Below are 12,200 nucleotides of genomic sequence, written 5' to 3'. Positions count from 1 at the left end.
CTGAAAATGTGCTCAAGCAGCCTTCACCTTGCCGGTATCCAACTTCCGGAATTCTGTATCTGCGCCTTTCCAAGATGCTGCTAAGGACGCTCACAATTCCTTCGCTTACAAGATAGTCGGAAGATGTTCTCTTTTATTCTCATTTTAATTGTTGAAATTGGTAAGCATATACTGTGTCATCTTGTGTATTGCATACAGCAGCATCAAACAGTTATTTCGAATTGCCGCCATAGTTCACTGGTGAAACGATGGACTGGGAAAATTAATTAACGCACATATATTGTAGTTGTACATTAAGAATCTAAATCTAGCTCATGCACTGTAAAGACATGATGAGAAGAAAGATAAAATATTTCATAGCAAAAATGTTACATCCTGAGAATTCTGCAAGATACAACAATCCCATAGAAACAATAATCAAATCAAACTTTATTGTCGAGGAAACCCAAGACTCACAAACACATACTATATGACTTGCAGGCATACATACTCAAACAGACATTTAACACACACACACGCACCTACACATTCTCACACACAAATAGGTAACGTTGCAGGATGGCAGTAGACCTACAATGTTGTGATTATTAATATGTGGTCATTACATAATAATTTTGAGTAAACAGATTAATATATTACACATGTATGTGTGTTTGAGTATCAGTTTAAATGTATTGATACGTACTAACATTGAACAGTAAGAGGTCCTAATGTATGTGTCACATCAGTATAATTCCTCCATGTTTTTTACCAGCTCAGGTTGTCTGACTGAATGTGCCTGACTGTCCTGTTGCAGGTAGTCCATAATAATGGAGAATTTTGTACTTTACGAAGAACTTGGCAAGAGAGACCATGCCATTATTTACAAAGGAAGAAGAAAGGCAGCATTAGTTTTGTTGCTATTCACTGCATTGACAAATGCAAAAGACCGGAGGTGACAAACACTGTACGTATGTTAAGAACAACTGGTCTTCATTTTATTTTTTGGCTATTATGGGGTTTTTTTTTTTTATTCTCATTCTCTTTTTTGACACTCAAAACTTATGCACAGTTGATAAAAATACTCTTTTCGTTTGTTTTCTCTAGGTCAGGATGACTCATGATATTAGTCATCCAAATGTAGTTCAGTTCCATGAATGGTATGAAACAAGCAACCACCTGTGGCTGGTGGTAGAACTGTGCACTGGTGGTAGTCTGGCAGACATCCTGACACAAGATCTTTATTTGCCAGAGAGTTCTATTCGGGACTTTGGTCTACATCTTGTGACTGGTCTACACTATATCCATTCCCTTGTGTAGCGGGGGCGCTGTTTAGGCCTAGTCACTCCACCCCACACCCCCTTCCACCCCACGCGTGGTCGCGCGAGCGGCGCGCAGCACGAGACAGGGCAGCAACTGCGGGTGACGTAGTACCCAAGCTGCCCTGTACAAAATGCGGGCGTACAGCAGCACCCGCGCCTTTTCTCTCGAGATGAGAATTGGTCCTGCTGGTATGGCAGTTAGAGCGTTTGGAGACTGAGTTAGCGAGAAGTACCTTTGGGCTGCGAAGCCCCTGGTCCGCTGGAAATAGCGGCTCGCTACACTCAGTCTCTTTTTCCCCCTTTTTCTCCCCCCTTGGGAGTTGAGTTAGGTGTTAGGTTCTAAATAGGTAGGTAGGCTAGTATAAGTTTGGTAGTTGCTTTGTTGGTAGACGTGTATATGCTGTAAATAAATTTATGTCTTTAAGTCCTTTATGTCTTTATCTTTAATCTTTATGTCCTTTCGGTGTGTACTGTCCCTGTGTATGTAGTCGTGACACAGCAGAAGAGAACACACGAGAAGGTCCGGCGAAACTGATGCACCGACTGAAAAGACACTTTACGTGTAGTCAGTAAGTAAAGCAGGGTCTTTTGTTGGACTCCTAGGTCGGCTGTAGCTCGGGTGCGTATAGAAATAGGTATAGAAGAGAAAGAACACAACGCGAGGCACGTAAGAACTAGGCGACACACCCGACTAAAGAGAGACAGAATTTTCGTAGACAGGAAAATTCTCCTAGGGAACTTCCGTCCTCTTCCCTGGAACGACTAAAGAGGAACGGACTGATTTTGGCGCTAGGGTGTTAGCGAGAGGTGCCGGTCAGTCCGGTTACACCTTGGTATTCTTTTTCAGGATCTGCAACCATCAAAGGTTTGTAGTAGATAATGTCATTACTCATTTTCTACAAGCTCAGCCTCCACTAAACAAAAATTGTCACTTGTATCATTGGTCATTGTTTCATCTTTTAGGCTTGTGTGGATTAGGCTTTTGATGTTGGGATCATTTGATCATGACAAGGATTAATCAGTGTCTGGATTGAGGTCAGTATATCCGTGGCAGTGTGGTTTTGGGCTGAAGTGACTAGCCTCCCTCAAAAGCATACCACCAATGTTTTGTGCTGTAACATGTGTTCCATTGAGTATGAAAGAACATAGCGTTGTAAAAATGCCAGATTGAAAGCAATGTTGCAATTCTCAGAAATAAAAATTCTTTGGAAAAAAATTGTAAAAGCTAGGAACCAGAGAGCACGTGGTAGTGTTGGTCAGACACATTTAAAATTTCCTTCCAGCATGAAATCTTCAGGAGATAGTAATTGTTGACCCAGAAATTGTCAACTGGCAGTCAAAGACATATAGAGAAGGCTAGAAATGGATATTTTGGTAGTATTACTGAGCTGTAGTGACTGTGTCTATGTTGATGGCATTCTCTTTCTCAGCAAGAGAACAGAATGAACTCTTTGTTTTGAGACCACCATTATTATTATGTCTGTATGCTTATATTTTTTTGTTTGTAAAGGGCTTTGAGCTAGCTTTTGATATTGGGGAAAAGTGCTATATAAATTCATTTTATTATTAATATTAATATATCAACATCACATGTTATCAAATATTGATGCAGTTTTACATATAAAAAACTTCCTTGACATTGGATCGAAGTAATAAAAATATTATTGTGCATTGATGTGTACTTTGCATGTATGCTTATTTAGTGGTAAAAACATGTACTAATGCAAATATGGATGCATATGAGTCTACATATAGTGTATGTATGTTTGTAAATATATATAGTGTATGCCAGGGGTCTCAAACTCATATTAGCATGTGGGCCGCAGTGGAAAGTAACAGCCAGTCAGCGGGCCGCACCACGAAAAGAAAATGTTTTTTCATTAAATTTTACGAACACTACTGTCACTGCAGTTAAATGCTAAAATAAAGCTTTTATAATTATTAATTACATTTAGTGTAGTTTATTACATGCACAGGCAGTTTAGTTTATTAAAATAAGTTGACGTTGTCTCTGTCACGAAACTGTAGTTCCCCCCAAAAAACCAACTATAATTACTAGGCCTACTGCAGATGGCTCGTCACTCATGTTTCTGTCCACTCAGCTGAGATCGTTTGGCAGAGACCAGACCATCGACGTTAGGCCTGAAGTCGCGTGTAGTGGCAAGCCGCAAGGTTGCTCTCAGATGCTCATCAGTCAGTCTTGATCCTAATGCTGTTTTGTTGATCTTTATTCTGGAGAAAAACTGTTCGCAAGCGTACGTACTCCCAAACATCGCTAGAATTCTAGCAGCTGTGCAGAATAAGTTTGGAAAATTCTCTCTAGGAAGAAACTGGTAGAAATCTGGAACTCCAACATCAACGTATTTTTGCTTCAGAACAGTCAACAGTGTCACACTGCAGGTCCAGTAGTTCCATCTGCACTTCCTCTGGAACGTTTTTCACATCAACTGCGAACGGAGTGGCAACAAGGAAACACTGTTGTTCGAGAGCAGTGAGTTGCCGAAAGCGGTGTTCAAAATCTTCCAGTAGTCTGGAGAGGATGTCTACGTAGTCTTTCAGGCGCTATGGTTCAACCGTTATGCTCTGTAGAAAAGAGAAATGAGCCAGGTTTCCATCTGCCAGCTGAGTGGCCCACAAAGTCAGCTTGCATCTGAATGATTTGATGCGGTCAAACATCACGGTAATCAGCTTCTTTAAGCCCTGCAGTTGTGAATTGAGTGTATTGAGATGTTGCGTGATGTCAGTAAGAAAAGCAAGATCCGACAAAAACATTGGGTCACTGAGCTGAGGTATGTCTCTGTCTTTCATTGCCATGAACAATGCTATTTCCCGTCTCAGTTCAAAAAATCTCTGCAGCACTTTTCCACGACTCAACCATCTGACTTCCATAAGATACAGCAACTCTCCGTATTCCGTTTCTAAATCAGCTAGAAATGACACAAACTGTCTGTGGTTGAGACCCCGTGCACGTATGAAGTTCGCCGTCTTCACGACAACATCCATCACGTTCTTCATTTGTAGACTTTTGGCACAGAGTGCTTCTTGGTGCAGAATGCAGTGTATGGCTGCAAAAGTCCTGCCAAGCTGAGCTGATTCCGTTTCTCTACCATTAATCCAACAACACCAACCTTCTCTGAACGCATTGCTGGTGCACCGTCCGTAGCCACTGAAACAAGTTTTTCCCACGGTAGCCCACACCTGTCAATACAAGCTTCCAGTTCTTGAAACACGTCACGTCCAGTCGTCGTTCCTTTCATGGGTAGTAAGTCCAATAGCTCTTCAACAATGTTCAAGTTTTCGTCGACCCAACGAATGAAAACGGCACAGTATGCGGTGTCTGCTACACCAGTACACTCGTCCAGTGCAACTCGGTGATCCTGCTTGCAACTGTGTTCGCAGACAAACTTATGCCTTCGAAGAGCTTCTTTTTCTCGAGACATAATTTCACACGCCTGTAGCATACACTCTTTTACAAACTAGCCTTCGGTGAATGGTCGCGATGCCTTTGCTATCATCTCGCTAACAACAAAGTACATCATACATATACATCGCGGAAGTGGCCGCGGGCCGCACAAAAATGTTTTGCGGGCCGCACCCGCGGGCCGCGTGTTTGAGACCCCTGGTGTATGCTGTCAGATTTATGTTTGGGAAACATGAGCATGCAGGTCTTGCTAAATTTTCAGAAAGCTGCCCTTGGTTCTTTTTATTTCTTTCTCCATAAATAAAACACTTGAACTCTCTTTACTGCTATGAAGTTTTACAAATAATTTACAAATAAAGGCAGTCCAACCTCAAAGTGAGTGATCTTTTATTATTCACCCCTTTGGCTAATGGCCTATTGGGCAAGTGTAAGTATAAGTGTTTTGGTGTCTTGAAACAGATTCTGATGGACTCATCAGAAGTGCTTAAATATGCAGACTTTGGGCTGGCCAAAGTGGAGGGTGAAAACTTGGAGGAGCTGTTCTACAAGTTTGCTGATGCTGGAGAGCAATGGAACACACAGTCAGTGGAAGAGATTGTGAAACAGAACTCCATCTCAGGTTTCAAGAAATTCTTCTTATTTAGAAGAAGGGGGAAAAAATTACAGAAAACATTGACAGACTTAGTCAAGTTCTTTAAGAGTTTGGTGGGAAGGGAAATGCCATTAGAGTTAATGAAGTTTTGTGCTATTATGTTAACATTTTCAGCTGTAAAATTCACTTTTAAATTGTTTACCTTAATTCCGTTTCAGTTGCCAATAGGATTCTGTTCTTTGAATAACTGTATATAAAAGAATTCAGTAGCCTAGCAGGTTTGTCATATCTACTTAAGTGGACAGTCACCAAGGGTTAGAGTGTTAACATGATAAGGGAGCTATCAAAAACCAGTTTCATTAGCCTGCTTGTTAAACTGCATAATTTTTGTGGTGATTCATATGCATGTAAACATCAAGCATGAGTGACTTCTCTCATTGTTTAGTACTTTGGCCCAACCCCCCCCCCCAAAAAAAAAAGGAAAAATTGAAGAAATAAATGGTTTGTAAGTTTCAAAATCCACATCAAGTGAGAATGGATATTATAAATTAATATGGTGAGTTCCAGCAGGCCTAACCATCCCCGTTCTTAACTTGTATTCCTATGTCCACATATCCGCACCTTCTCACAGATCTTGCCTCCATTCTGCCTTTAACATTCTCATTGCTTGCATTAGTTGCCATTTTATACAGCATTTGTGATATACAGTCTTTAGCGCAATCCATGGTTTCACATGATCGCGTAACATATTACCTGCTATGGGGTACTACTGAATATTCTTTAGTATACGCTTGATTATTATTAGCATTTGTCAATGAATGGATCAATAACTTTTTTATTTGTGGTTAGTGACAGTGTTTGTTTAATTGAATTTATCTATCAGGATCCCCAACATATATGTCACCTGAGCTGTTTCAAGGTGGAGAGCCAAATATTATGACAGATTTGTGGGCTCTTGGCTGTGTTTTTTATGAGATGTTTGCTGGTAAGTATTCATGCAGTTTAACCTCTCTTAAGTAGATTTCTCTTTGAAACTGAAAATTGTTTCTATAGTTCTTCCTATTACTGTTAGTTAAACCTAACTTTAGCGGTCTTATGCAAGGTGTGCAGTTCAAGTGAAGAGCATTATGGCAAATTTGTATGGGTTAGTCCCTTCTGTATTTAAAGTAATAGCAGGGATATCAAAGCATTAATTAGTGTGTCCAAGGATTTCATCCCACAAAGTGTAGAAGATTTCTTAGTCTCCAATACCATCCTAAAATCTGTGCTGTTATTTTTCTTTTTTGATCGGTTTTTAGGGCATCCTCCATTTTTAGGAGAATCAAAAGAAATTCTAAAAAAAAGTACTGAATAAAGAATTTCCAACACCAAAAGTGAAAGGTAAAGTTGAAAAATCCAAGTGAATCTTGTGTGATTCTTCTTTTAGATTAATCTGACAGACTTAAACAGGTCTTTGACTGATATATTTGGATTGAATTTTGAAAGGAGAGGTGAATGTATAATGAGAATTAATATATTTCTTTAGTTTGTTTACCAAAATTTGATCAATGATTTGATGATTTCGCTGTCATGTGTTATTATAATTTTACTTTGTAAAAATTGCATGTTTTACAATCTATAATTTGATTTTTTAAATTATTTTGTCATAAGGCTCAAGACTGTCAGCTAAGCCATCACCAGAATTTCTCAGTCTGCTTGAAAATCTTCTTCAGAAAGATCCATCTAGGAGGTCTGGGCAGTCTCTTGTTCTAGACTCTTTTATTTTTAATGTTTGATGTGTTCCCAGAGAAGGGAGTGGGAGAAGAAGGGTCAAAAACTGGATAAATATCCTCACAAGACCTAGTCATGATGTGTGACTGTAATAAAAAGCACTCATAAAATTGTAGGTGGGATCAGTGGAAAAAGAACTAATTAAAAAGTAAAAAAGCATGTTTATACTTTAATTTTCTCAAAATGGACAAACTTCTATTAACCTACATCCCCTCAAGAAATTTGTTTCCAAAAAAATAATACCTGTTAGCTTTGGATTTTCCTTTCCATTTTGGCAAGCAGAATCCATGTTTCACATCCATGCATTAATTTGCTAGTGCCTGCTAACAGATCTGTGTCATCTGCTAAGCATAGGCATGTGGTGGGCATGGAGGGTTTTATGCATGATGTTTTCCAAGACATCAAACAGCACAGGCGATATGGGTCACCCTTGATGTATGCCTACTATCATGCGCTTGGTGAGCTATTATACAGTGATTTGATGACTTGGACAAAGCCTTCTTCAATGCATCACATGCTATAGCCTCTTATGCCAGACTATGTTGAAAGCCTTTTTAAAGTTCACGAAGTTGTGATAGAAGTCATACTGATGCTGAAGATGCATATATCAAAAACTGGAAACTACATTGAAAATGTAGACACAACAATTGACAATTGCCGAATACCAAAATCAAAACAAATCTGCCTTTCGCTTTTCTTACAGCTTCAAATAATTCATGCACAAATGGTGTATCAGAAAATGGGTTAATAAAAGGGCAGTAAAATATTCATATTTATTACTTATTCATGAGAACATTGTGCTTGGTGTTAAAAAGTTTTCATTCAATACCTGTGTCTTGCAAATCTGCATGCGTAATAGCCTTGTTTATATGCTTTTTCTCAAATGTGTTATAGGCTGGGGTGGCAAGGGTTGGTTAACCTTAGCTTCTGGCAAGGCAAGCTGTCATCCTTAGCAAAAGACTTCAACATGTCACAAGACACCAGTGGAATTGCTACTCCTGCTAGTCAAAGCACTGTGTTGGAACACAATGCTAGCTCAGTGCTTGGTCGCATCAAAAGTTTAGATTTTCGACGATCCATTGAAAAGTCTGTATCGAGGCTTGATGTGGTAGACTCTCCTCATCATCGTGAGTTTTGCATAAATTACACAATAAATTATAAAATGTGTTTTTAATTCCTGTTTAGTAAGGATTTTCTGTGGTTTTTTTAGTTTGCATTCTCCATATTTATACAAAATTTTCACAAGCTGATTGCAGTTTAAAATTTTTATATTTTCAAACACTCATTGTCTTGAAAATTATTATGTTGCAAGAAGAAATAACGTTTGCTATTTCACAGTAACTTTCACTGGAGATGTCCTTTGTCCTAAGACTGCCCCTGGACATGATAAAGGAGGTAGCACTCTATTCACATTAAGGTAACATGTTTAGGCTTAAATATTTGGTCAATGCTTTTTATGTAGTTAAAGTATCCCTGTGCTGTTTGATAAAGTATTATTTCATCTTGGTGTCAACATTATTTTAATCATTCATGTTCAGTCAAGTAAAAATGTAAAGATTGGCAATCATTATGATTGTTATTTCCTGTTGTTTATAGTAAAGATCACAAAATTAACACAAAATTAACCCGTTTAGAGAAGGTCTTCTTGATCCCTCACTCTTATGCATGATAGCACACACCCACACAGAGCCATCCTAACTTACTTTTAAAAAAACTAGTGGGGTGCAGAATGGCTGGGTAAAGCTTGGTGTTAGAGACCGTTTCCCCAAATCTGGGTACATACACCCCTTCAAATATCACCATTTACAGAAAAAGGTCAAAATCATTATGTTACATTTCTACACATTACACCTAATTAACAAATAATCTTAGCTCTCCCATTGGCTTCGGCACTCACAATGTAAACATGTCCAGGTACAATCATGGCATCTGCATGTGTTGTTTACCTTTTACTGTGTGTGTTGATGCAAGGACATGTATAGGTGGATTGCCGTCTGTCTGCCAAGACCAACACTTATAGCCTCTTACGAAGTTCTCCACTGTTAGTCTCGGCGAGCCGTAACAAAGAATGTGAAGAAACCAGAAGCTTTCTTGAATCATGCCTTGTTTTAGCAGTTAACTGGAAAAAATCGTCTACCAGCAGTCCAGGGATATTAGTTCGTGGTTGATGTATGTAGGCATGTATCTCGAAAACAGTTTGGGGAGAATTATTTTAGGAAACAGTATTTTGCACTAAACTTTACCCAATCATTTGGAAAAAATTTCACTCTGCTAGTTCTTTAAGCACTGGTTGTTTGTACTCCAAAACGAGACCTAAAGATCATACTGGGCGACATGAATGCCAAAGTTGGAAATGACAACACAGGCAAAGAACACGTAATGGGTAAGCACAGTGTGGGCAACTGCAACGAAAATGGGGAGCTGCTCACAGACTTCTGCCTGTTCAACGACCTTGTAATTGGAGGTACAGTTTTTCCACACAAAACCATCCTATGACATCATAAGGATATGGTTGTTGAATACTTTCACAAGGCACAAAAACAAGAGGAAATAAAAAAAAATAAAGTGAAACATGCTGTGGTCCTCAACTCACCATTCTGACTCCCAGTTAGTGCTACTAGTTCTGGTAGGATGGTCTCAATGATTTTCCCTTGATGTTCCATTAGCAGGGTGGGATGCTGTGCAATGCCTTCAAGGATGGATACAGCAGAGCCCACAAACTCACTGACACTCAATGACACTGGTTCGGACAATCAATCAAGAGATCCAGTTTTCCATTAAGTTCATTGAAATCTATCTATATAAATCTATAAAATATCTTTTCCTCTACTGCTAAACATAGTGGTTCCTTTCATCCTAACTATGATTATAAGAACTGACATGAATCAACAGGTTAAGCATTCTTTTCTGCGGTTATTGTAAAACCGCCAAGACTTATTCCTACTTTCTCACATCGCTCATTAAACGCAAAAAACAAAACAAAACAACCAACAACCAAAAAACAGTTTACAGGAGGCTGATCTGTCATATTTTCATTTCACTAAAAAAGTTAACAGAAGCCTGACTGCCGCACAAACTAAAAGCTAGGTATCAAAAGTCTTATAGCATATGTGTAAGAAAAAAAAAAAAAGAACGAATTTCCATATATGTCAACATTATGATGAATCAGTGGCAAGTCCAGAAGACGCCTATACACAGAAGCCAAAATAGTACAGACAGGCTCATAAACAAAATAAAGCCCAACAATAAAAGCCAAACTAATCACACAAAAATATGTGATAGATAAATTATAAGTTATTTCTATTCTTATTAGACTGCAAATTTCTTATTACTAGTTTCTTGTTTGTTTGATGGAACTGTAAAAATTAATGTACACATTTACATTAGGATCAAAACTTGGCAAATACATTATCTGCATTATACAGTCTAATATAATTCGTTACCTTGAAAGATGGATATATAATTACAAATATATGAAAAACAAATGATTATTTTAACTATATATATTCTTCATGTACTATTCCACACACAAAAAACTTATGTAGATATGTACTTTTTGGTAGGATAGAGTATTTTGTGCTTTTCGGAGGAAAATGAAAAATGGTGAGCCAACCAAGCAAACAACACTTATTTAGCACAATTGCAGCAAGCTCTTTGAGTGATAATGGGAGAAAACATAGGGTCAAGGAGAATATGGCTATTAGAAAATAAACAGCTGTCTGTTAAACATAGGCAAACAAAGAAAATGCAATCCTAAGATATGATATGAAAGAAACTGTATACCCGGTACCTTCGAGTTTTTCTGAAAATAAAAGTTCAGACAGGAAACGTAACTATAAGAAAGTATCATCTTGGTGATTATATGAATTACATTCTGCTGCAAAAGAATTCCTTCATCGCCTTCTTCCCTGTTCTTCTACTTCCTTTTTCGCCTTCTTCCCTGTTCTTCTACTTCCTTTGTTGCCTTCTTCCCTCTTCTTCTACTTCCTTCGCCTTCTTCCCTGTTCTTCTTCTTTGCCTTCTTCCCTGTTCTTCTACTTCCTTCTTCGCCTTCTTTCCTCTTCTTCTACTTCCTTCTTCGCCTTCTTCTACTTCCTTCTTCGCCTTCTTCCCTGTTTTTCTACCTTCTTCGCCTTCTTCCCTCTTCTTCTACTTCCTTCTTCACTCTTCTTCTACTTCCTTTTTCGCCTTCTTCCCTCTTCTTCTACTTCCTTCGCCTTCTTCTTCACCTTCTTCCCTGTTCTTCTACTTCCTTCTTTGCCTTCTTCCCTGTTCTTCTACTTATTTGCCTTCTTCCGTGTCCTTCTACTTCCTTCTTCGCCTTCTTCCTTCTTCTACTTCCTTCTTCCCTCTTCTTCTACTTCCTTCTTCCCTGTTCTACTTCTTCCTTGTTCACCTTCTTCCCTTTTCTTGTTCATTCTTCTTCGCCTTCTTCACTGTTATTCTACTTCCTTCTTCGCCTTATTTCTTCTTCTACTTCCTTCTTCGCCTTCCCTGTTTTTCTACTTCCTTCTTTGCCTTCTTCCCTCTTCTTCTACTTCCTTCTTCGCCTTCTTCCCTGTTCTACTTCTTCCTTGTTCACCTTCTTCCCTTTTCTTGTTCATTCTTCTTCGCCTTCTTCACTGTTATTCTACTTCCTTCTTCGCCTTATTTCTTCTTCTACTTCCTTCTTCGCCTTCCTCCCTGTTCCTTTTTCGCCTTCTTCCCTGTTCTTCGCCTTCTTCCCTCTACTTCTACTTCCTTTTTTGCTTTCTTCCCTGTTATTCTTCTTCGTTCTTTGCTTTCTTCCCTGTTCTTCTTTGCATTATTCCCTGTTTTACTTCTTCCTTCTTTGCCTTCTTTACTGTTCTTCTTCTTTCTTCTTTGCATTATTCCCTGTTCTACTTCTTCCTTCTTTGCCTTCTTCTTCTTCCTTCTTTGCCTTTTTTTACTGTTCTTTGCCTTCTTCATTGTTCTTCTTCCCTCTTCTTCTACTTCCTTTTTCGCCTTCTTCTACTTCCTAATTCGCCGTCTTCCCTGTTCTTCTTCCTTCATTGCCTTCTTCCCTCTTCTTCTACTTCCTTCTTCGCCTTCTTCCCTGTTCTTCTACAGTGGTACCTCGACATACGAGTGCCCT

At 38.8% G+C, this 12,200-nt stretch overlaps 1 long non-coding RNA gene across 1 annotated transcript; it reads left to right on the top strand.

The window, feature by feature from the left end:
* The first annotated feature begins 99 nt into the window (after positions 1–99).
* LOC112567594 lies at positions 100–10,221 on the top strand. Its single transcript, XR_003099850.1, has 8 exons — positions 100–160; positions 797–946; positions 5,182–5,341; positions 6,198–6,299; positions 6,613–6,694; positions 6,965–7,043; positions 7,979–8,211; positions 8,423–10,221. It is a non-coding gene; the product is annotated as an uncharacterized LOC112567594 (long non-coding RNA).
* The last annotated feature ends 1,979 nt before the right edge of the window (positions 10,222–12,200 follow it).

This window comes from Pomacea canaliculata, linkage group LG1, assembly GCF_003073045.1.
Source record: "Pomacea canaliculata isolate SZHN2017 linkage group LG1, ASM307304v1, whole genome shotgun sequence".
Taxonomy (NCBI): Eukaryota; Metazoa; Mollusca; class Gastropoda; order Architaenioglossa; family Ampullariidae; genus Pomacea; species Pomacea canaliculata.
This window is presented reverse-complemented; position numbering and strand designations above follow the sequence as displayed.